This window comes from Myotis daubentonii, chromosome 10 (assembly GCF_963259705.1).
Source record: "Myotis daubentonii chromosome 10, mMyoDau2.1, whole genome shotgun sequence".
Lineage (NCBI taxonomy): Eukaryota > Metazoa > Chordata > Mammalia > Chiroptera > Vespertilionidae > Myotis > Myotis daubentonii.
Genome location: NC_081849.1, coordinates 85610987 through 85633047, shown reverse-complemented (window position 1 = coordinate 85633047; position 22061 = coordinate 85610987). Strand labels below are relative to the sequence as shown.

The following is a 22061-nucleotide window of genomic DNA, read 5'->3' as shown; positions in this document are numbered from 1 at the left end:
CGCTGAAAACCAAGCCCGCAGATGCCGGACTGGGGGGTTTTAAATGTTGAAGCCATCCGGTCACCCCAGTAAGGACCTCCCACGCTGCAGGTGCGGACCCCCAGCCCCTCTCCGACTCCCCACCCCCAGCGCCCCCGAAAAATCACATCCCACTTTCAGTCCCGTTCTCCTCTCTGGGTCTGCAATTTCATTTTGTTATACACATACATATACATATTTTATTGATGTCAGAGAGGAAGGGAAAGGAGAGGCAGATAGAAACACCAAAGATGAGAGAGAATCATGGACCGGCTGCCTCCTGCACGCCCCCTACTGGGGATGGAGCCGGCAACCCGGGTATGTGCCCTGACCAGAATCCAATCAGGGACCTTCAGTCCGCAGGCCAGCGCTCTATCCACAGAGCTAAACTGGCCAGGGCTGGGTCTGCAGTTCTAGAAGGAAATGTGAAGCCTGGCGTTTGGGAGGGAAGGCTACCGGCGTGGTGGGGGCGGGGTGTCACATGACCAGGGACCAGGCACCTGGAAAGTGGGAAGGCACTTTGCCGGACGGACAGCCCCAGGGGAGGTGGGCATGGTCCGCAGAGAGCACAGCTCCTGCCGGCCTGGCCGACCCCGCAGAACTGGGCAGCCAGGGGCGCTGTGATGGGCGCTGTGATGGGCGCCGTGACGGGTGCCACCACCTGCAGTGGAGCTGGGCTCTCCAACAGAGGAAGCTCTGGCCTCCGGGCATGATGGGAGGAAGGAAAAGCTGCCCAGATGGTGCGTGTGTCAGTTGAGGCCACCCCCCCTCCCCGTGGGGCGCAGTGGCCCAGACCCCGCCTGCCTCGGCACCCATGGGCGTGCGGCTCTAACCTGTGGTCCGTCCACGGTGCAGGCCTGTGTGGGTCTCACCCCCCCAAATTCAGATTGTTGACTCTGCTTGCAACTCCTGATGCCTGGTCCTGGAGAGCAGTCTGGGTGGCCGGGGCGGCCTTTATGGCTAACACATGTGCGCATTCCAGCCCGGACTCGCGGCATTAACCTCTCAGGCTCTGGCTGAGCACCGCCTGTCCGTTTCTGCGGGGGTGGGGGTGGGGGACAGCCGAGCCGCCACAACCTCCGACCACAGACGACCACAGACGACCGGGAGCACCCGTGCGGCTGGCTCCTCCCCAGAGACACTGGCTCCTGGCTTCCTCCCCCTCAGATGGGGCCTTAACCCAGCTCCCCGTTCAGTCCTCGTCTAGGCCCGTTCAGCACCGCGCGCCTTTCTCATGGCCACTCGGGCGTTTGGTTTGCAGACACAGCCCCGCCCCTGGGATGGCAGGGCCCCCAGAACACACCTGAGTGGCCTTCTTGTCCGGTTCCCCAACATCTGGCACAGACAGACGCAGGGCGTGGGGACGAGCTGAGCCAGGAGCAGGCTGTTCTGCCTGTGGCGCTGGGTGCAAACGCCCTCCCAGAGTCGGGGAGATCCAGCGGGCTCTGGCCCAGCAGCCCAGCAGGAACCTGCAGGTCAGGCTGTGAGCCCGATGCCCAGGCCGGCCGACCAGGCGACTCCTTGACCCTCTCCCACTTCTTTAAAAGGCACAACATTCAGACCCCCCCCCCCCCCCCAGTATTACTAATAAGCCACGTCTGTGATTCACCTCCCAGATGGTGCGGCACAGGCAGGTGAGCTAGCAGTCAGGACGTGGGCTCAGGCCAGGCCCAGCTTCCCCAAACTCAAATCAGGGAACCCTGCCTGACTCCCAGCTCTGCCAGCCCCTCCCCCCGCCCCCCAGCACCATCCCTCCCTCCAGCCCTGCTTACACCCTGGGCTCTGCCCGCTCTGAGCCCTGCAGGTCGCTCTGCGCGCTGGAGATCGCTGCCTGAGCCCAGGTCTCCGTCCAGCCAACGAACCAAAATCTCCTGGTCTTGGCTACGGAGTCCCAGGCAACTCCCCCCCCCGCCCCCTCCCGTGTCACGCGGCTTCTTTTAAGGAACAAGGTGGTGCCCCCGACACCCTTCGCCTCCGGTCTGGCACGTGCCCAGAACCCCGAGCTGGTCCTCATTCCCGCCTCCCCATTCACTTCCTTCCCGCTGCCTCCGAAAAGCACAGAAAACGCACTTTCTGGGCAAAGTCAGCTTCCAGGGTGAGCTTCCGCCTCCCGCTCAGAACAGGAACGCAGAGCAGGGCAGGACCAGTCACAGGGCACCCCTCAGTGACTAGGGCACCCTCCGTCCTGCCCAGGGGTCTGCCCGCTCTTCTCTTCCCCGCCCCCCCTCGGCCTTCCTGACCCTCGGCCTCCTGGGTCTGGAGGAGGAAGGGCTGGTGGACATGGGGGCCCGGGAGGGTGAGGCAGGAGGGGCGTGGGGCTCCTGCTCATGGACACGGAGGCCTCCACCTCAGAGACAGAAGCAAACCCCACGCTGCCCCCGCCCCTGCCTCTGCCCCTCGGAGGCCAGAGCTCCGGGTTCCTCAGAAAAGGGACTGACCCTCACCGCCCCCTCCGGGGAAAGCGCCTGGCGGGGGGGGGGGGGGGGGGCGTGGGAACAGCGCAGACACCATCAGCTGGTGAATGGGAACCACAACTTCTGTGTCCAGAGGTGCCAGGCAGGGCCCTCCCCTCCCAGCCTCCGTCTCGCTGCATCTCACACCCAGAGGCCACTGAGGTCCCAGAGCTGACCCCCCAGAGCTCCCCCACCCCTTCCCCCGTCCACTCGTCCGCTGCCCCCGACACAGCCCCGGACCGCGAGTGGACAAGCGAGCCAGGCCGTCCTGTCCTCACCTCAGAGCTGGGACGGGGTCGGGGCCCACGCCCGCCAGGCACCTCTGCCGTCACGTCGGCCAGCGCACCCCAACAGGGTCAGCCAGCTCCTTGAGAGCTCGAGACCCTCCACGCGGGAGGATTCCGCCCGCTCAGCGCCCCGCCCGCTGGACAGAGGAGCGTCCGCTTCCTGGTTCCCTCCGCCTTTTCAACGCCCCCCTGCCCCCCCGCCGCCGTTTCAAATGCTCCCATTTCACAGTGACCATTTCTTTCATAAGCAAAGCCACGAACTGTTTAAAGCTATAAATTAGGAAGGCTTTATTAACATGAGGGTTTTTTAAAATGTGTTTTTGTTAATCCTCACCAAGGGTATTTTTCCCAGTGACTTTTTTCTTTTTTTAGAGAGAGTGTGGGGGAGGGGGGGAGAGGGAAGGAGTGAGAGAGAAACATGGATGTCTTTCCCTTAACTCGGAGGGAAATCTGCAGGGTGGTGAGGCCTGGGGAAAGGCCTCGAGGGCCCGAGGAGGGCCGTCGTGTGTCTGGGGGGCCAGCAGAGCAGGGCCTGGGAGGGGTGCAGTGAGGACACAGCCCCCCTCCACCCCCGCCTGTGCTAGAGGCTCCGCCCCAAGGCCCCACACCTGCAGGACTTGCTCGGAGGGGGCGAGGACGGGGCAGTGCCGAGTCGCCAGTCGGGCCGCACCGACCTGGAATTAACCCGGTCCCCTTGGGCCAGACACTGCACCGGCGGGAGCGTCACCCCAGGAGGCGGGGCCAGGGCACGGGATGCTCTGCCCGCTGGGGTCACTAGCCAAAGGGGGTGCCAAGTCAGCACCGCCTCAGCGAGCCCCGTGCCCGCCAGGAGGTCCCGCGGACGGAGGCAGGGCCCCCACTAGACACGGAACCGAACAGCACGGATTCCGAGGAAGTTGGGTGTTTTCACCCGTTAACACGTCTTAGCTCCTACTTCCAGGAGCTGTTTATCTTGCTGCCACTGTGCGTCTGCGTTTACTCTCGGGCGGGCGTGATGGCTTCCTTATCATCTAAAAACCCTCCTATTGCCCTGGCCGGTGGCTCAGTGGTCAGAGTGTCGGCCCTCAGACCAAAGGGTCTCGGGCGCCATTCCCAGTCAAGGGCACCTGCCTGGGTGGCAGGCTCTATCCCTGGCTCGGGGTGGGGCACGTGCGGAAGCAACCACTTTATGTGTCTCTCTCACATCGGTGTCTCTCTCTCTCTTTCCCTCTCCCCCTCCCTCCCACCCTTCCACTCTCTCTCTAAAAAAAAAAAAAAAAAAAAAAAAATCAATGGAAGAAGTAACCTGGGGTGAACATGACCAAAAACAAAGTTTTAAAAACCCTCACGTTCCTACAGCTTTCATAGCTCACGGCTGTAAAAACGAGTGGCTTTGATTATGAAATGGACACTGTCAGTCGCTGTACTTACACGTTTCTTCTCTTCACGAGTGAGTCTGTGACCAGCCGACACGCTCACGCGGGTGGACACCGGCTCATCCACCGCGGCGGGGGCGAGGGGAACCCTCACGGCCCGTCGGCGGAACCGCGGCAGATTCCTGGGAAGGAGCGGAGGAGACGGGAGCCACCCCCCACCGCCAGCCTGTCGGTGGGTCCCATACCGGCTCATGCTGAACCCCTGAGACCACGGTGTGTCCGCTGTACCCGAATGGAAATGGCACACAGTCAGCGTCGGGGAGGGTTTTTATCTGGTTTCTGGGGGCACAGAGTCTCAGCCGAGTGGCGGGGGGCTGGGCGGGAATCGGGGAGCTGTGGATGTGCGCCCCGGCCATGACCTCACGCCGAGGCGGGGAGAGTCAGAAAAGCATCCGAGGGAAGCGGCACGGGCATCCTGGTTTGGGTGGAACGTGAACGCGTACGAGTCTCACGTGAAGGACACTCTCTCCACCGCCCTCACGATGTCCACCTTCAGCGGCCGCGGGGCCGTCCTGCCAGGGCAGCCGGGGGACACGCCTGTGCAGGCCCGTCCGGCTCACCCGCCCGGGGCCGCGCCTCGGCCTCCTCTCACGTGTCCCCCGCGTGTCCGCGGGCCGCACGTGACGTCGGGAATGAGGACCGTAGTCAACCAGACAGACGCCCGGTCCCGAGGCCCCACCCGCGGCCCCGCCTGGGCGGCCCGGGAACTGGCTTCCTATCTGCTGCCCTTTGGTTTCTGATTAGCTGGCTGGCTGTGAGTCACACCCTCCACCCGCCCCCCCCATGACCCCAGCTCCCTGGGGCACAGGCCTGAGGGGCGGGGCCCTGGAAAACGGGGCACGAGGTAACCGCTCGCCCGCACGTTTGGAGGCGAAGGGCTTCTCTCGGGCAGGTGGAGGGGAGCAGCCTATGCTGCCCTGGTGCAAAGAGCCCTGGGGGCACCCGGCCTCGAGCCCAGGCTGCCCTGAGCAGACGCCTTCCCAGCCCAGCCCAGCTCCCAGCGTACCCTCCTGACAAGCCCAATTCAGTGCTTTTCTCCCCTGAGGCTGTTTTGGCTGCAAGACAGACTGGAACAGAATAGCAGGGATTTGACACATAAAAGGACTATTAACGATGCGTCCAAGTTAATCTCGAGCCAGGAAGCCGTCTGGAGTTCAGCACCCAGGGAGCCGGCGGCACAAAACACAGCCGACAGCCAAATCCCTGCTCTGCCTCCACCACAGGAGTTGGCGACACGTGTATACGTGCATACACACACACGTGTACACACATGCATACACACCGTGCCGTGCACACATGCGTGTACCTTGCAGCCATGTATGGGTACACTTGCATGCACTTATACACAGCACACAGGTGCACGCACAGGCATGTGTACAGATGCATGGGGACATGCACACGCATAAAGGGGGAGGCAGTAGGGGCGTGTGAAGGGTGTGCTTGGATTCTCCCGAACTCCGGCTCCCTCTTCTATGGAATAAACCCACTGGCTGTACTTCTGCCAATCACTGAAGGTTTGTGCATTTTTTTACACACAGTGACAGCCTGTAGAATGCGCCGGAATTTCTTCACCACAGCTCAATTTTGTAAGCACTGACTGACTTCTCTGCCAGCCAAACAGGGCACTCCAGGGCATTCGGAAATATCCGGAATGTTTTGAACCCTCACCCCGACTCCCAGTGGGAGGAGGCGAGGACACTGTACGGTGATGGCCAAGCCTCCAACCAGGAGTGATGCCACCCGAACGCTGCGACGTGTGCACTCACGGCTGGGGAGGCACAGCTGCTGTCACAGGTGTGTCTGCGGAATTTTCCAGAGAGAGCCTACCTGGAAGGGTGCCCGATTTCAGGAGGCTGGGTGCAGGAGGGAGTGAACGGTCCGCTGGGCATCCCCGGCCGGCCTGGCTGCCTGGCCACCTGGCCGGAGCCTCTGGACCATTCCCACCCACACGAGAATGGCAGGTGGGCTGTGTGGACCCTCTGCTACCCTCCCCGCAGGCAAGAGCCAGCAGCTGCCCGTTCCCGGGCCCATGTGGGCTCCCACACGAAGGGATGGCAACCCCAGCAAGCCCCAGGCGGCCTCACAGCGGCGGACACTCCAGGTCACCCCACCTGGTGACCCTCCCCAGGTAACCCCCCCAGGTAACCCCCGCAGGACGCTTCCCGCAGACGCTCTCTCCTCTTAGCCGAGTGCAAGAGACAAAGCCCCCTGCCGGCTCCCCTCCTTTCGAGATGACATGACTCCCCACAGAGGGTCCCACCCCATACCCCAGACTCTGGGTGCCCCTTCCCCAGCAGTGCCTCCAGCCCGGCCGATGAGGGCAGAGAGCGGCCACCAGGGCTTCCTTCTAGGAAGTGGGGTACACGCCCACCTGCCTTCGCCTGCTTGTGAAGTTAGACTGTTTCCTCGCTGGAAAGCCGGGGCCCAGTCGCCCCAACCCCACTCAGCAGGCGTCGTGTGCACAGAGGAAGGGCAGGGACGGGGTGGGGGTGGCCTCATGCCCGTCCCGCCTCTGTCCTGCCCACCAACAACCTCGTGGGGCCTCTGTGCACCTGGAGGGAAAGCTGAGCCCCCACAGGGGTCAGAGTTTGTGTCCAAGAACCGGGGCAGGAGGGGGCTCTGCACAACCTCAGGGAGCCCCGCCCCAGGGAGCAGATCGTGGGCCAGGGCGTGGGGAAACCAGCCGGCTCCCCCGCAGCCCAGACACCCCAGGGAGCCCCAAGAAGGCGCGGTGACAACTTCCATCACACAGACAACGTCCCTCGGCTTCCAGGCCCACGGTGGGCACCTCCCAGTGAACACGCAGCCACGGGCCCCACACTCCTTATCGCGGGCGGATGGGCACGGGGGCCACGGTGGGCGCCTTCCAGTGAACACGCAGCCACGGGCCCCACACTCCTTATCGCGGGCGGACGGGCACGGGGGCCACGGTGGGCACCTCCCAGTGAACACGCAGCCACGGGCCCCACATCCTTATCGCGGGTGCATGGGCACGGGGGTCACGGTGGGCGCCTCCCAGTGAACACGCAGCCACGGGCCCCACACTCCTTATCGCGGGCGGACGGGCACGGGGGCCACGGAGGCAGGTCAGGAGGAGGCATGAGCGCCGTGAACGTTGGGTGCAGGTCCCACGGCCACACACGGAGGATGAGGCCAGAGGCAGGGCCAGAGGACAGTCCCACCAGCCGGGGAGACGGCCTTCCGGCCAGCCCTCCCTCAGGCCTTGGCCAAGGTCAAGGGCGTGACCCCTGGCGCCCTGACGCCAATCCCAGGGCTCTGAAGGCTGCTATCTGCTGCTGGGAACCAGGCGAGGCCGTCAGCCGGGGCCTCAGCCTGCGGCTCTGAGGGCCTGCGGGGACATCTGAGGACAGCGACTACCTCTCGGGTCTGTGAGAGGCACGGAGGGCGGCCTGGAAAGTGAACGGGGGGGGGGGGGGGGCACCTCGCTCTCTTCCTCCAGAAGAGGAGAATCAGCCTCCAGAAGGTTCCAATGGGGGGTGGGGGGTATGGGATGGTCTCCCATTGAGAAGATAGGGAGGCTCCAAGTGAGGTCACGCCTCATCCAAGGTCGTGAGTGAGGTCACGCCTCATCCAAGGTCATGGTGAGGTCACGCCTCTTCCAAGGTCGTGAGTGAGGTCACTCCTCACCGAAGGGTTCACAGTTCCTCCCAAGCTCTTATCACACAGAAACGCCAGAAGCCTCAGGCCTCCCACGTCCTTGGAGGAGCTCAGATCTCAGTGAGGAGAGAGAGGAGCACAGGGCACCCCTGCCCCTCGCCCCGCCCCCGACCCCAGACAACACAGGACAGACCCCCGGGTGGCAGGAGAGGCAGCGTGGGGCCAGGGTGCTCGGGTCCCTGCCCAGGGGGTCTGTCCGGGGGACGCAGAGGGACCGTCACACACGCACAGCCATCACGGGGCCTGAGCGCGTGCACGGACGCGGTCAGAGGGCACCGCTCCCCCGGGGCCTGTGTTGGGGATTATTCCGATTTAAACGGGGGTGCGGAGGGTCGTTGCCACTCAGCTCGCCCAAACCTCACCACCTCCATCTGTGAAAATCGCGGCCTCACAGGCAGCAAGGGCAAAGGGGGACCCGGGTAGCCCGGCTGCTGTGGAAATGGGGTGCACATGCGCCCCACTTTTAGAAAATGAGGCTCAGGTGCTACGAGGTTTCCCCACACAGCCCAGCACAGGGCCCCCTTCCTTAGGGCGGGGGCCCTGGACTCTCCTCGGGGAAGGGGGGACCCCGAGGGCGAGGCCTCATCACTGTGGCTGCACCCCGCTGCTCAAGCCAGCAGGACCCAGCACCCGGGGTGCCAAAGGCCTGGGGGCTCAGCCCCACCCTCCTCAGGAACGGGGGGGGGGCACTGCTTTTCCTGCAGCCAGGCCCCCGGCCCCGTGCCCAGCCCAGGCTGCATGGGCCTCGCTCCCTGCCTCAGGGTTTTCCCGTTTTCACCCCAAATGGCCCCAGTTCTTCCTCAACCCGGCCACACCCTCTGTCCCCCGCGGGCTGCGCTCTGGGGTCACAGGGACCCCCGATTTCCCCCTCAGCTCCCGCAGCGCCCCCCGAGGAAGCGGGGCCCGGAGCCCCCTGGCCAGGGAGCCCTGTGAGGAGGGCGCATGCGAGGTGCCCGCCCGCCTGCCCTCCACACCTGGCGCCTCAGCAAACGCCCAGGAAGTCGGCGTCCTGGGCCAGTGGCTCCGGGCGGGGCAGGGCCCGGGCGGGCCTTCCCGCTGGAGACGGAACATACTCTCGGGGTAAAGATTAACCAGCGGCCACCAGCTGGCCTGGGCCCGGCCCCGCCCCTTGGGCCTCCCGCAGGCACAGGCCTTCCCAGCGTGTCGCCATCACCACGTCCCGGGCCGAGCCAGAGCAGGCCGGTCTGCTCCCCGAGACACGGAGAAGCAGGGCCACCGGGCAACTGCTCCCCAGATCACAGGCGCGGCAGCGGCTCCCAGACGGGACCATTCACCCAAAGGAAAGCCAGGCTCCAGAGACAGCTCGGGCCTTTAGCCGAAAATAACACCAAGCAACCCGAAGGCTCTTTTTTTTTTAAACAAAAGCCATTCTTCCCGCTTTCTCATCGCATTCATCACGGAGTTTACACGATCTGTCAAAACCAGGGAGACGCCGGGCCCCTCGCCCCTCCCCGCGGGCCTGGCTGCTGCCGCGGGCTCCCCGCCCAGCGCGCAGACACGAGTGGACGCCGGCGGGACCCCATGACCAGGCTGGACGACACACGTGGAGGGGCTTCAGAGAGTCTGTGCTCACGTCCGGGGGGAGCCCACGGGTGCGAAGCAGGGGCCCCACGGAGCCGCCGAGCCCCTCGGCACCTGATGACACGCAGATGCGTCCGCCACGCGGCGAAGACCATGCGGCTGGAGGGGACGGTCTGACACCTGCTGCCGCGGGTGGGCCCTGGGGGCATGGCGCTGAGGAAGCCAGCGGTCACAGGGCAGGCACTGTGCAAGCCCACTGGCAGGAGGCCCCTAAAGCGGCCGATTCATCCGACAGAAAGGAGCCGGTGGTGCCGGGGCGGGGGGGGGGGGGGGGGGGGGAGCGAGTGTGTGATGGGGACAGAGGCCCAGCTTTGCAGGAGGCTGAGCTGGGGACGGACGTGGTAACGGCCACACAAAATGTGAGAGTACGTAGTGCCACCGAGCTGTGCACTTAGAAGTGATCAGGCCCGGCCGGCGGGGCTCAGGGGGTGAGCGCTGACCTATGAACCAGGAGGTCAGGGTTCGGTTCCCGGTCAGGGCACATGCCCGGTTGCGGGCTCCCTCCCCCGTGTGGGGTGTGCAGGAGGCAGCCGGTCCATGATTCTCTCTCATCATTGATGTTCCTGTCTCTCTCTCTCCCTCTCCTTTCCTCTCTGACATCAATAACAATATATTTTTTAAATAAAATAAAAATGATTAAAATAGTAAATTTTACGTCACATGTATTTGCCACAATCAAAAGAAGTTTGTGTTCTTTGACCTCGAGCGGCCTGGACGTCCTCCAAGGACATGACTGGTCGGGCTCCTGCCCCACGACGAGCCGACAGGGCTGACCGCAGGCTGTGGTGACCGCAGGTCCATGGTCGCCGCAGACAGGGCACCCACTGTGCTGTCGCCCACACGCGTGAGCGCAGCTGTGACGGTGGAAAGGCTGTCCCAGCCTCGTCGACGCCAAAAGGCACCAGGTAGTGCACTTGCTCTCAGCTTGTAAACTGGACACAGAGCGTGCCCGGCGCAAGCGGGGGACACGCTGCGGGCAGCACCTCCTTCCTGCGCCCCTTCTCCATCTGCTCGGAGACTGCGCGAGCGCACGGAAATGACGAATCACTTTGTGGACAAGGTCAAAGGACAACTTAGGAGCAACTTAGGACACGTCCATGATCTGAGAACCTCCTGCCCTGAGCACCCCTGCCCCCCCCCCCCACCTCCCGCCGCCCCTGCTGTCTCACAGGCCTGCCCGTGGGATCAGACAGGACGGACTCCATGCTCCAGCAGGGCCCGGGCTGTGGAGACCCAGGACCCCAGTAAGGAGGGCCCAGAGCCGCACGCTGGACAAACAGCCCAATCACACAAACCACACCCGCAGGGAGCGTGTGGTGAGTCCCGAGAGCCGGCCGTGTCCGGGGCTGCAGGGAGGGGACCACGGGGCAGTCACCGTGACAAAGGGCAGCTTTGCCCAGGTTTGTGGCTGCTGGGCCTGGCCGTCCCCTCCCAGCCGCCGCCTGAAGCCTGAACTGTACCTTTGATCCGTGTCCAGAATCATCCGTGGGGCGGGGGCGCTCAGGGAGGTGATGGATTACAACGGAGCAGAGCGCCAGGCCCCAGTCAATGGGGCCCTTTTGTTCAGCTCAGGGAGGAATGTGTGCAGAACTCAGGCGCCCGCTAATGGCCCAGCCCGGCCCCAGGGCGAGCAGCCAGATGTGGGCCTGCTCCCCATCCAGCTGCGGTGAGAGAGGGGACACCCCCCAGCGGGGCCCAGGGCCCTCCTCTCTGTGTCTTCCAAACCTCAGACCTGGAGAGCCGGGGCCCGTGTTCACCACACTCGCGGGCGCTACCACACAGGAGGTGCGGCCCTGGGCCCACCTGGAGGGTCCCCTGTGCAGGCGCAGCCTGGCCGGAGGGGAGCAGCCTGGCCTGGAGGGGAGCAGCCTGGCCTGGAGGGGAGCAGCCTGGCCGGAGGAGAGCAGCCTGGCCGGAGGGGAGCAGCCTGGCCTGGAGGGGAGCAGCCTGGCCGGAGGGGAGCAGCCTGGCCGGAGGGGAGCAGCCTGGCCTGGAGGGGAGCAGCCTGGCCGGAGGAGAGCAGCCTGGCCGGAGGGGAGCAGCCTGGCCTGGAGGGGAGCAGCCTGGCCGGAGGGGAGCAGCCTGGCCGGAGGGGAGCAGCCTGGCCTGGAGGGGAGCAGCCTGGCCTGGAGGGGAGCAGCCTGGCCGGAGGGGAGCAGCCTGGCCGGAGGGAAGGCTGGCAGCGGTGCCCAGAGTCTGATACACGTGAGAACAAGGCCGCTGCAGGGACACGTGGGGAGCTATTCTCTCTCCCAGGACAGAGGAAGAGGAAGGCAGTAGCCTCCACGTGCGAATTAGAGCCCGAATTAGAGCTGTGGAGGAAGGAAGGGCTGTACAGGGAGGCGCAGCCCCCCCAGCACCCCCCCTCCCGCCCCCAGGAAGCAGCTGCGGCAGGAACCGTGGACAGCTGTGGCCCGGGCTCCTCAAAACTTTGCCCAGACGGGGAGGGGGGGGCAGGTGGGGGGCCTTGGAGACCCCTGGTCTTAGGAAGAAGTCCCAGCACTGCAAAGGGACCTGGGTTCCAATCGGGGACCCCACCCAGCACCGCACCCCCACACCCACTCGCAGCTCGGGTCCCTAGGGATTTAGGGGGTCCTCACCTTCTGTGGACGATGGCCAGGCCCAGGCTCTGTCCCCAGACACATCTGGGTTCCAACCTGACCTGGACCACCAGGCCTGGGGCAGGCACGTTTTTTAAGCTCAGCGAGTCTCTGCCCAATCCCAAGAAAAGGAGGCAAAGCCACGCCTTGCAAGGCTGGGAGTGTCGGGTCATGCCCAGCAAGCCCCCAGGTGCGCGTGAGTGACCCCAGTCACAGGAAGGCCTGTTCTTGCAAGGTGACTGAGCTGGGAGCAGGGGGTCCTGCTGCCTACCCAGGGGACATAGTAGCAAAGGTGTATCTCCCGGAGGTGGTGGCTCTGAAGACTGCTCCCTCAGAGGGCCTTTTCATGGCCACTGACAGGGACACCAGACACATACATGTCTTTATTATTTAGCCCATTTGGGACAAAATATATTGATTCCGGATCACTACCTTCTTTTTTTTTTAATTAGCATAACTCTTTATAAAAGTCTAGGGGTCACCATGACGACCGTCAATCCCTCAGTGACACTCATGGCATCTAACTGGCCACCTGCCTCCGCTGGCCCCTCCCTCCTGTCCAGCAGGGGCAGCCCCAGCAGGAGTCTGGGACACCAGTGGGTGGGGCTGGTAGGGAGCAAGGTGGTGGCGGGACATCACTGCTCCCACCTGAGCTCCCTGACTCACGGCAGCCAGGATGGCGGGAGGGTCGCACGACAGCCAGAGCCAGAGGGCTGGCCCAGCCCCCGTCCTCGGTTCCCTGGCCTGTGAGAAGGGCCCCCACCAGTGCCGGGTCAGAAACGCTCCCGTCTCGGCCTCTCCCCTCCCAGGCCATTTGTACCCGCCCCCCCAGCAAGACCACAGCCCACGCACAGACTCTGACCCCGTGACCCTGAGCTCCCAGGGTCACATCTGCAAGTGGCTCCATTTGAAACCACGAGGTACCAAAGCTACTTATAAAGGCCAGTCTGCATCCAGAGGCACCAGCGGCCCGGCTTTTCCTTCCGCTGGGGGCTCCACCGGGGGAGGCCTGCTGTGAGGACAGGATCCAGGCACCTGGACAGGTGCAGGCCCCCCCCCCACCGTCCGGCCAATCCCCGGCACACGCCCCACTCCACGCTCTCTGCCTCAGTTTGCACGTCTGCAAAATGGATCTTAACCCCAACTACCCCCCAGGGTTGTCATTTGGAAGACATGAACGCAGGCAGAGCCCTCAGCACCAGCAAACACTCACGCACAGGCTGTGGCTCTGTGTCTGAGGCCGGACTGGCTCTGTTTCACAGGAGGGTCCCTACCGCCTTGTCCCAAGGGCAGGACTGTCCAGAGGCCCAGGTCCCCGCCCAGCAGCCCTCCCAGAACTGCCTTTCTTAATACCTGTTGATTGATTTGCAAATAGAAGGCCCGGGGCCCAAAGGCGGAAGACAAAACCTCCAGGACGAGCACATCCAGTTCCCAAGGCACCAGCCACGCACCTCAGGGCCGTCACAGCCCAACGCCTCCGGGAAGCACCCAGGCTTGCGCCCGACTCCCACACTGCACTGCAGCTGGGGTGAGCGCCCCGCAGGTCCTGCCTCACGTCACTGCCAGGAGCCAAAGAGGAGCGGGGCCTCTACCCCGGGATCAAAGCTGTGAGGGGCTGGGCGCCCTCGGGGCTGCGGCTGATCGTAGGCAGCCCCCGCCCCCCCCCCAGGTGTTCCCCCCCAGGTGCTCGCCGCCAGGTGCTCCCGCCCACACCCCGCGGCGCATTATGTTCCTGCCGGTTAGAGAGGGGGTCGCCCACTGGCCTCCCGGAACGAGGGGGCTCTGTCCTTCCCGCCACCGACTTTCAAGTCGCTTCCAGCAAAGGAGCCAGCGCAGGGCGCACGGACCCGCCCGAGACCCTGGCCCTCTTCCCGCTTGTCAGCGGCGGCAGCACATGCCACAGGTGGCCGCCTCCCCCGGCGACAGAGGGGGCGCAGGGGCCCTCCGCCTGCCCCCGCAGGGAAAGTGGGGACACACGCGCCCCGAGACTGCGGCCCGGGCGGGAGGCGTCCCGGCTCGGCTCCCCGCCCCGCAGTCCCGGACGGTCCTGGAGAGTGAAGTCCACTCGGGCAGCGGCGCTCCGGCCTGCGCCCCGGACCCAGACCCGTCCCCAGACCCGTCCCCCCACCTCCGCCCGCGCCCCGACCCCGGCCCCAGCCCCCAGTCCCGCCCCAGCAAGTCCCTGCGCGCCCCGATCCCCGCCCCGCGCCCCCAGACCGTGTCTCCACTCCCTGTCCGGGACCGCGGCCGAGCCCGGTCCCCTCGCGCCCCGATTCCCCTGCCCGCGCGCCCCAACCCCTCCCCGGGGCGCAGACGCGGGCGCCGGACCCGAAACAAAGAGGGCGGCGCGGCCCCTCCGGTACCTGGCGAGCGGCGGTCCCGCGGCGATGGCGCAGCAGCCCGGGCGCCGACAGGAGGAGCGGGCGTCCTCCCGGCTCGAGGCCGCCGCAGGGCCCCCTCGAGGCCGCGAAGGGCAATCGCGCCGCCCGCGCCGCGCTGGCCGGTTGGCCTCGCCGCCCTAACAGTGCGGCCGAGCGGGGCGGGCCGGGGTCCCGTGCGCCCCAGGGGCCTCCTGGTGGGGGCCGGGGACTAGGGGACCCATGGAGCAGCGAGTGTCCCGGGGCTGCCTCCCTCGTGGGCGGGCTGAGTGCTGGGTCCTGCACAACTTCCCTCCCTGGTCCCTCCTCCCCTCCGAGGACAGGGCTCAGAGTGGACGCTCCCTGCCCGCCGGCAGCTTCCAGGCCCCTGGGGTCCTGCCACGGGGACCCTCCCAGGCCCGGCCCCTGGAGGGAGGGAGGAGGCAAGACTTCAGGGGTCACGTGACTTCTTCAAGGGCAGCATCCAGAGAGGCCAGGGGCAGACAGGGAAGGAGTCCGGGCAGTGGGATGCTCAGAGCAGTGGAGGCAGGTAGATGCCGGCCTCCCCAAGACCCAGGGGCCCCACTCAGCTCTGCCTCAGTTTCCCCGCGGCAGAAGTCTGGGGAGTGGGCAGCAGGCTCTCAGAGACACTGCAGTAAAGGCAGGCCCTTCTGCACCCACAGGGGATGCAGGGAAACCCCAGGACACCAGGAAGCGCCAGCAGGAAAGCTCTCCACCCTCCCTCCAGCACCAGGGACGAGACTGTCCGCCACCCCACCCGGAGGAGGGCGGGCCTGGGAGTGTTTTAGCAGGAGCAGCCCCCATTCAGGACGCCACACCGAAACCCGCCCTTGCCCTCGCCCTCCCGGTGGGGCCCTGCAGTGCTGCCCCTGCTGGGAGCAGGCGAAGAAAGGGAGCTACAGGCAGGGGGCCGGGTTCCCCCTGAGAAGCGAAGTCCAGGCACTCAGATTCCACTCTGACCCTGCACCACCCCTAGGGAGACCGGAGGCCCCTGCCGTGCTGGGCGGTCGTTATGTCTAGAGACACGTGGCTCCCCCTGACTGGGCTGGCCATTCGTTCCACCTTCCAGGGGCCCGGAGGAGGCAGGACGCCCCAGAGAAGGAGCCTCCAGGGGTGCGGAGGGCACAGCCAGCTGACCCCTGAGTGGGGCTGAGGCTGGTACCTTTTTCTGTGCCCTCTTTATTGAGAGGGAACCAGGTTAAAGTCCTCCGTAACTTGCGCGGCTGGCGGCGTGGCTCAGGTGGTTGGGCACCATCCCATGCACCAAGAGGTCACCTGTTCGATTCCCGGTCAGGGCATAGCACCAGGTTGCAGGCTCAATCCCCTGCAACCCAGGAGGTGGGCAGGAGGCAGCCAATTGATGCCTCCCTCTCCCTCTTCCTTCCTCTCGTTCTAACATCAATAAAAAACATGTCTTATATAATAAAAAGCTAATATGCAAATCAACCAAACAGAACAATTGGCCGCTATGACACACACTGACCACCAGGGGGAGCATCTGCCCCCTGGTGGTCAGTGCGCTCCCACAGGGGGAGTGCTGCTCAGCCAGAAGCTGGGCTCACGGCTGGCGAGCGCAGCGGCGGTGGCGGGAGCCTCTCCCCCCTCCACGACAGCACTAAGGATGTCCGACTGACGGCTTAGACCTGCTCCCCGCGGGCTCCCGGACTGCGAGAGGGTGCAGGCCAGTCTGAGGGACCCCCTCTAGTTAAAAAGTAATAATGAGGCAGCTTGCCGGAAGTCCCCCAGCCGATCAGAGCAGAGCACCGCCCCAGCCGCCCGCTCCGCCGCCCGCTCTGCACAGCTGGACCAACGTACTCTTTGATGAAACACCTTCCCTACAGGACGGCTTCAGGCCAACACCGCCCATCGCCCGGCACCACGGAACCTGCCACAGGGCAAGGTCGTCTGGGTGGAATGACTAAGTGAACTTGAACTTCGTCGGGTCTGAAATTGACAGGTTTGCCACAACCTCACAGCTGGAAAGCTGGGGCTCTTCACTGCCCTCTGGCCGCCTCTCCTAATCTCCCCTGGAAGGCTGCCCTGACGTCCCCTGCCAGCTGGGACGCCTCGTTTCAGGGACCACATCTCGCACGTTCACACGGAGCCTGGCCTCGCACTCCCCGCGCGTCCCTGAGAGGGAGAAGGCACGCCGGCGGTGTCCTCGCGCTGACCCGAGCGCGGCCTCCCGGGCTCCCCCAAGCGCAGACACCCACATCCTCCCGGTGGGAGGCTCCCGGGCCAGGCCTCCCCACTTCACAGGCCGCAACCATGAGTTTCCAAGAATTTAAACAAAAGCGGGGCCTGTGGCAATTATCTGGAAGAGGGAAAGCACATTTTTTCCATTCTTACCGTCCCAGATACCTCAAATCCAAAAACAAAGTCTCAAGATGGAGCCGAGGGGAAGCAGCCCCCGCCAAGAGCCCTGAGCCTCCCGCAGGCGCAGGCGGAGGAGGGGCAGGGGGCTCCCTGTCTCCCCCCTCCCCCCTCGGGCCGCTCCCCTCCTCTCAGCCAGGCGTGCGGGGGCATTTGCTGGGAGCCTGTCGCTGCATAAGGATGGCCTCAGCGATGGCCAGGGGCCAACAGCTTGTGTCCCAGGACCAAGGGGGTATGTGGGCCAGGCCTTGGATCTGTTCTCCCTTTTCTTTCTGCCACTGAGCGTTCTTTTCCAAAGAGCCGCTTAAGGAGGCAGCAGGAACGTGGCGGGAGATGCGGCTTCCGGCTCCAGGGCACGGCACGGAGCGTGAGCACCGCCTGCGGGTCCCTGAGACACCGCGTGCCCCCCCCCCCCCCCGCCCCGGACACGCCAGCCGCTCCTCCCTGCCCTGCTCTCCCCGGACATGGCCTCACCTTCCCCATCCCAGGCCCACAGGGGGCCTCGGTTCCCCCCAGGCCCACGCACCAGCCTCTGCAGAACGGGGGAGCCCTCAGCCTGGACGCAGTGACCTCTGGGCTGCCGACCGGGTCCTGGGAAGAGGCGACAGTCACTCTAGGCGGCCGTGCTGTCCGGGGGCCAGGCCGTCGGTCCTGATGGGAGCCCCGGAGGGGGGACCTCACACCAGGCTCCTTCGCCCCGGGGCCATCCCCACAGGAGGCTGCTGCCTGTGTCCGAAACGGGTCACCCCAGGGTGTGCGGGCGCCCGTGAGGGAAGGTGAAGGCGCCGACTGCTACCACATGCGCAGCGGCGGAAGCAGCAGGGATGTCGGCCAGAATTTAGGGTACAGGCGGCAGAGGCGGGGGGCCGTGCGGTACATGAGCAGCTTATTCTCGTAATGTCACTGGCCAATTACTGCATGATTTTCCACATGAACAACTGTCAGCCGACTTTTGCTCCTCCCTGTATAACAACGTCTGACTTTTATCCCGAGGATATAACAGGAAAAATACAATCACTTTATCCACTGCATTTTATAAAATCAGACCGAGTGCACATGTACGCAGTATTTTATAACAACAGCAATCGAATCACAGATCTGTGACCGTCTGACGCCGTGTCCTGGGGGTGCCGCTAACTGGCCATCCCACAGGAGGGTGGTGGAGTCGGTGGCGGTCCGATCCGTGGGCTCCCGTTGTTCTCACGGGCACCTAACCCGGGGCCCGCGGAGGGGTGGAGCGGTGCGTGGAGAGGGGGGATTCCCGCACAGCGCCAGGGCAGGCCCAGGGGACCGGGTCGCCCAGCACAGCCTGCGGGAGGGGAGCCCTCAGGCAGCACCCTCAGCCTCGGCTGAGAACCTGTGTTCTCCGAACTGGGGGGTGGGGGCTGGCCACCGCCCCAACCGGACTGGAACCGCGGCGAGCTTGGGTCCCCTGGCCGAGCACACAGTCCTCACAACCCGCATGGCGTCCCCGTGGCCCCGGGATACGGTATTTCCCCACCAGAGAACAGAAGACGGAAGCAGCTACGCCAGGAGGCCAGGGCCTAGGGCAGTGGGCACAGAGCCCCTCCCCGCCACACCCTCAGCCGTGTCCTGTCTGGTGCTCACAGCCCCACCTGCAGGGCCCCAGACAACCACGCGCTGGGCCAGAGGGCACCGGTATGGGGAAGCTGGGCTCCTGCCCTCACTGGGCCCTGGAGGCTGGGAAAGCCCTTTGCAAACCCGGCCGCAACCCAGGCGGACATCTCGGAGGAGTCAGCGTGGAGAACCAGCCACCGCGCTGAGGACCAAGCGGGAACTGATCCCCGCCCGCTGGCTGCACAGAGTCCCAGCCACCACCGACACCACGCGTGGACGTGGAGGAGAGCCTGGGGCTCAGGTGCTAGAGGCCACGGAGGGGGCAGGAGGAGGAGGAGGGCTCCCCGGCCAGGGCCCCACCAGCGCCTCTCCCTGAGGATCACAGGGGCCGCAGGGCGCCTCGTGGTATCTTTGGCCACTTCCCACCTGTGCCATGAATCAGAGGCCGTTAGGGACTGAACTGTGTCCCCCCAAACCCACATACTGGGGTCCTACTTCTGTAACCTCAGAACCTGACGGGATTTAGAGACGGGGTGTTTGTAGGTGATGAAATAAGGCCCAGGTTCTGCCCTGACACTGAGCCCAGCCCAGGGCCCAGCGGCTCGCTGGAGGTGGGGGCCCGTCAGCCAGGCCCCCGGAGCCCTGCTCCCATGACTCGCGCTGGTCCCCGGGCAGGCCCGGGCTGGGGGGACTGTCCAGTCTTCCCGCTTCCACACTGGACGCTGCAGAGAAATGACCGTCAGAGCAGCAGCCGCTGGCTGAGGCTGTGGGTTTGCTGCGTTTTTGCACGTTAACAATCATGACTCTCGGGAGAATCACTCAGATGCTACTCAGCAGCTTTCCACGGAGAACCGACACACCTCGCATACGGGCGAGGCGCTGGGGCCCGTCCTGGCCCGGCAGGGCCTGTCCTCCCGGCCTCCGCGCAGACATCCTGGTCCTAGGGGACTCCGGCTCTGACCCCCAACCCAGTCCCATCAGCCTTTGGCCCGGGCCCGGCCCTCACAGCTCAGAGCTCCCGCGCTTGAGGCGGGCTTTCCATCCCCTAGCACCTTCCTGCTTCCATGCCCCGTGGCCTCTGCACGGCGCACCCGTTTCCAAGCCTCGGACCACAGTTCTGGGCAATGGCACCATTTTCTGCGGATGACGGGTCTGGAGGGAGGAGGGGTGAGCCCGCAGCCACCAACCTGCAGGTGCCCAGGTCCCTCTGCCGCCACTGGGAGCTCTGTGACCAGGAGCCGGAGCCTCCCTCAGATCTGTACCCGAGCGGGTATCCTCCATGCACACCGGCAGCCCCCACACTCAGCGTCGGATGAAACGCCAGCTGTGCAGATGCCACCCGCCAGCCACCAGGAGGGTCAGGGGGACGCTGGGAAGGCGCCCGCACCTCTGAGCTGGGCATCCGCCTCCCTGCCTGCTGAGCCCCTGCCGGGCCTGCCAGGGGCCACGGGAAATTAGGGCCCTGGAAGGTAAGACCAGAGCACTGTGAGTGCTCCCCGCCCCCCCCCCCTCCCGCACACACACCCAGACACGTTCCAGGATTATATATAAAATCGTACTACTGTGAGGCCTTGGCTTACGAGCGTCCCGACTAACGAGTTTTTTGAGATACCAGCTGTCTCTGGGCCGATTTTTTGCGTTGAGTTGACAGAGTAATTTGAGTTAACGAGCTCCTTAATGAGCTCGGTCTCAGAAGGAATTAAACTCGTAAGTCAAGGCCCCACTGTACTTTCCAACGTAAGACTCCTCCTAGACACACCTTCCTTCGAAACAGGGGGGTGGCTTTGAAAAGCGCACATGCACGCTCTGGGGAATGCATCGGCTGCTCTTGGAGGCCTCTCCCTCCCCCCCAAACCCCTGGCTCCAGGACGCCTCCGGTCAGCAACTGGGAGGCAGTGCGAGGGCTGCTCGGGGATGGCCCAAGACCCCTCTGACCTCAGGCCCTGTGCTCTGTTGGTTCTGGTTCTGGTTCTGAAGTTTGAGAGCGCCCCTCTGGCTGACCTGCGGCCGACCTACGATGAAGATAAAGCCAGGTGCTCTCCCTCCGGCCCGGCGTCTCCCTGCAGAGCTGAGGGGCCCTGCACCCCCAAATGGCACCCCTGTCTCCTCGTAACAGGAGGTCCCTGGGGTACAGCCTGGAGCCAGCAGGACGCCTGGAGGGGAAATCCTAGCACGGCCAGTGATTTGCTGTGCGGCTTGGCAAGGTAAGGAACCTCTCTGTGCCTCTGCTTCTTCCTGGCTGGTTTAAGGGCTCAGCACTGAGCCAGCCAATCAGCACGTGCCCCGTGCTGGGCTGCCAGCCAATCCCAGCCCTGCGGGCGATGTTGGCCCTCACCACTCTCCTGGGGCTGGAATGTGACCCGCACTCAGGGGAGCCCCAGACGGGAGCAGCAGAGATCCTGTGGCAGAAGCCGCTCGCTGGGCCCCCTCCCCGCTGGGCCCCCTCCCCGCTGGGCCCCCCTCCCCGCTGGGCCCCCTCCCCGCTGGGCCCCCCTCCCCGCTGGGCCCCCTCCCCGCTGGGCCCCCCTCCCCGCTGGGCCCCCCTCCCCGCTGGGCCCCCCGCCCCGCTGGGCCCCCTCCCGATGTGGAGCCAGGCCTGGGAGGGAATGGGGGCCTGCCTTCCGCACAGCCCTGCTGGGGGAGGGGCGGCCGAGGAGGATCCTGGCCGAGCTCTGCATTCCAGGCGAATTCCAGCCCAGGAATGTGCTGCCGGGGGCTGCCTGTTCGGTCCTGGCCGCCCAGGAGGTGTGTTGGCAGAGAGCTGAGCTCTGTCACCTGGAGCTTCGTCAGGAGCCCCCTTTCTGCTTCGCTGGGGGGGGGGTGCCTATAGGGGGATGGGGGGAGGGGGGGGAGCCTGTGTGTGTGGGGGGGGGGCAGGGAAGAATCTGAGTGAATTAGGAATCTGATGCCCAGCGGTCCTGGGGGGAAGGCCAGCTGCCGGCCCGGGGCCCAGCTCACTGCTCCCCCGCAGAACCGGCGGCCTGACCGGAAGTGGGGGGCACAGGGAGTGAGTGGGGTTCACAGCTGCAGACTGCTGTGCGGCCTGAGAGCAGCCTGAACACGGGGCGGGAGACAGCACGTCCGGTCCAGAAAGGAGGCTTGGAAGGAGCTGCACTCAACCCCGCTCCCCACAAAGGGCAGGAGACTCCCCATGTGCCCCTCACTGAGCCCCCCAGGAATCTCCTCTGGTGCCCAGGCCCCCACACTCACTCATTACTCCCTCACTCAGCCCCAGAGGCTGCCAAGCAGCACCCAAGAAACCCCAGCCCTCGGGGGGAACCCTGAGAAAACCCAACCCCCCAGTGTGGAACCCTGAGAAACCACAGCTCCCCATGGTTTCACCCCAAATCCCCAGGCCCACAGGGTTACATCCATAGAAACCGCCGGGGTCCCGCAGGCCATACTCTGAGAAACGGCAGGATCCCCAGGGTTGCACCCCAAGAACTATCAGGACCTCCAGGGTTTCTGAGCATGTGCAAGTGTGAGTGTGCATGACTCATGTCCAATATGTGCGTGTGAACAGACATGTGCATGTGCACACACACACACACACGTGCATTCAGAAACAAAGTCGTGCCCCTGTAGACAAAGGCAGAGTGGTTGCAGGACCCGTGGTTCCGGGGAGACCAGGCACTGCCTCCACTCCCTTCTCTGGCGGGGGGACTTCCAGTCACTGGGC

At 65.0% G+C, this 22061-nt stretch overlaps 1 protein-coding gene across 1 annotated transcript in view; it reads right to left on the bottom strand.

Moving 5' to 3' along the window:
- TNS3 (tensin 3) overlaps nt 1-14634 on the bottom strand; it is a 98346-nt gene extending 83712 nt beyond the window's left edge. Inside the window, exon 1 of the mRNA XM_059655959.1 lies at nt 14417-14634. The gene's annotated coding sequence lies outside the window, so the exon portion shown is untranslated. The remainder of the gene's footprint in view (nt 1-14416) is intronic.
- Between the last annotated feature and the right edge of the window lie 7427 nt (nt 14635-22061).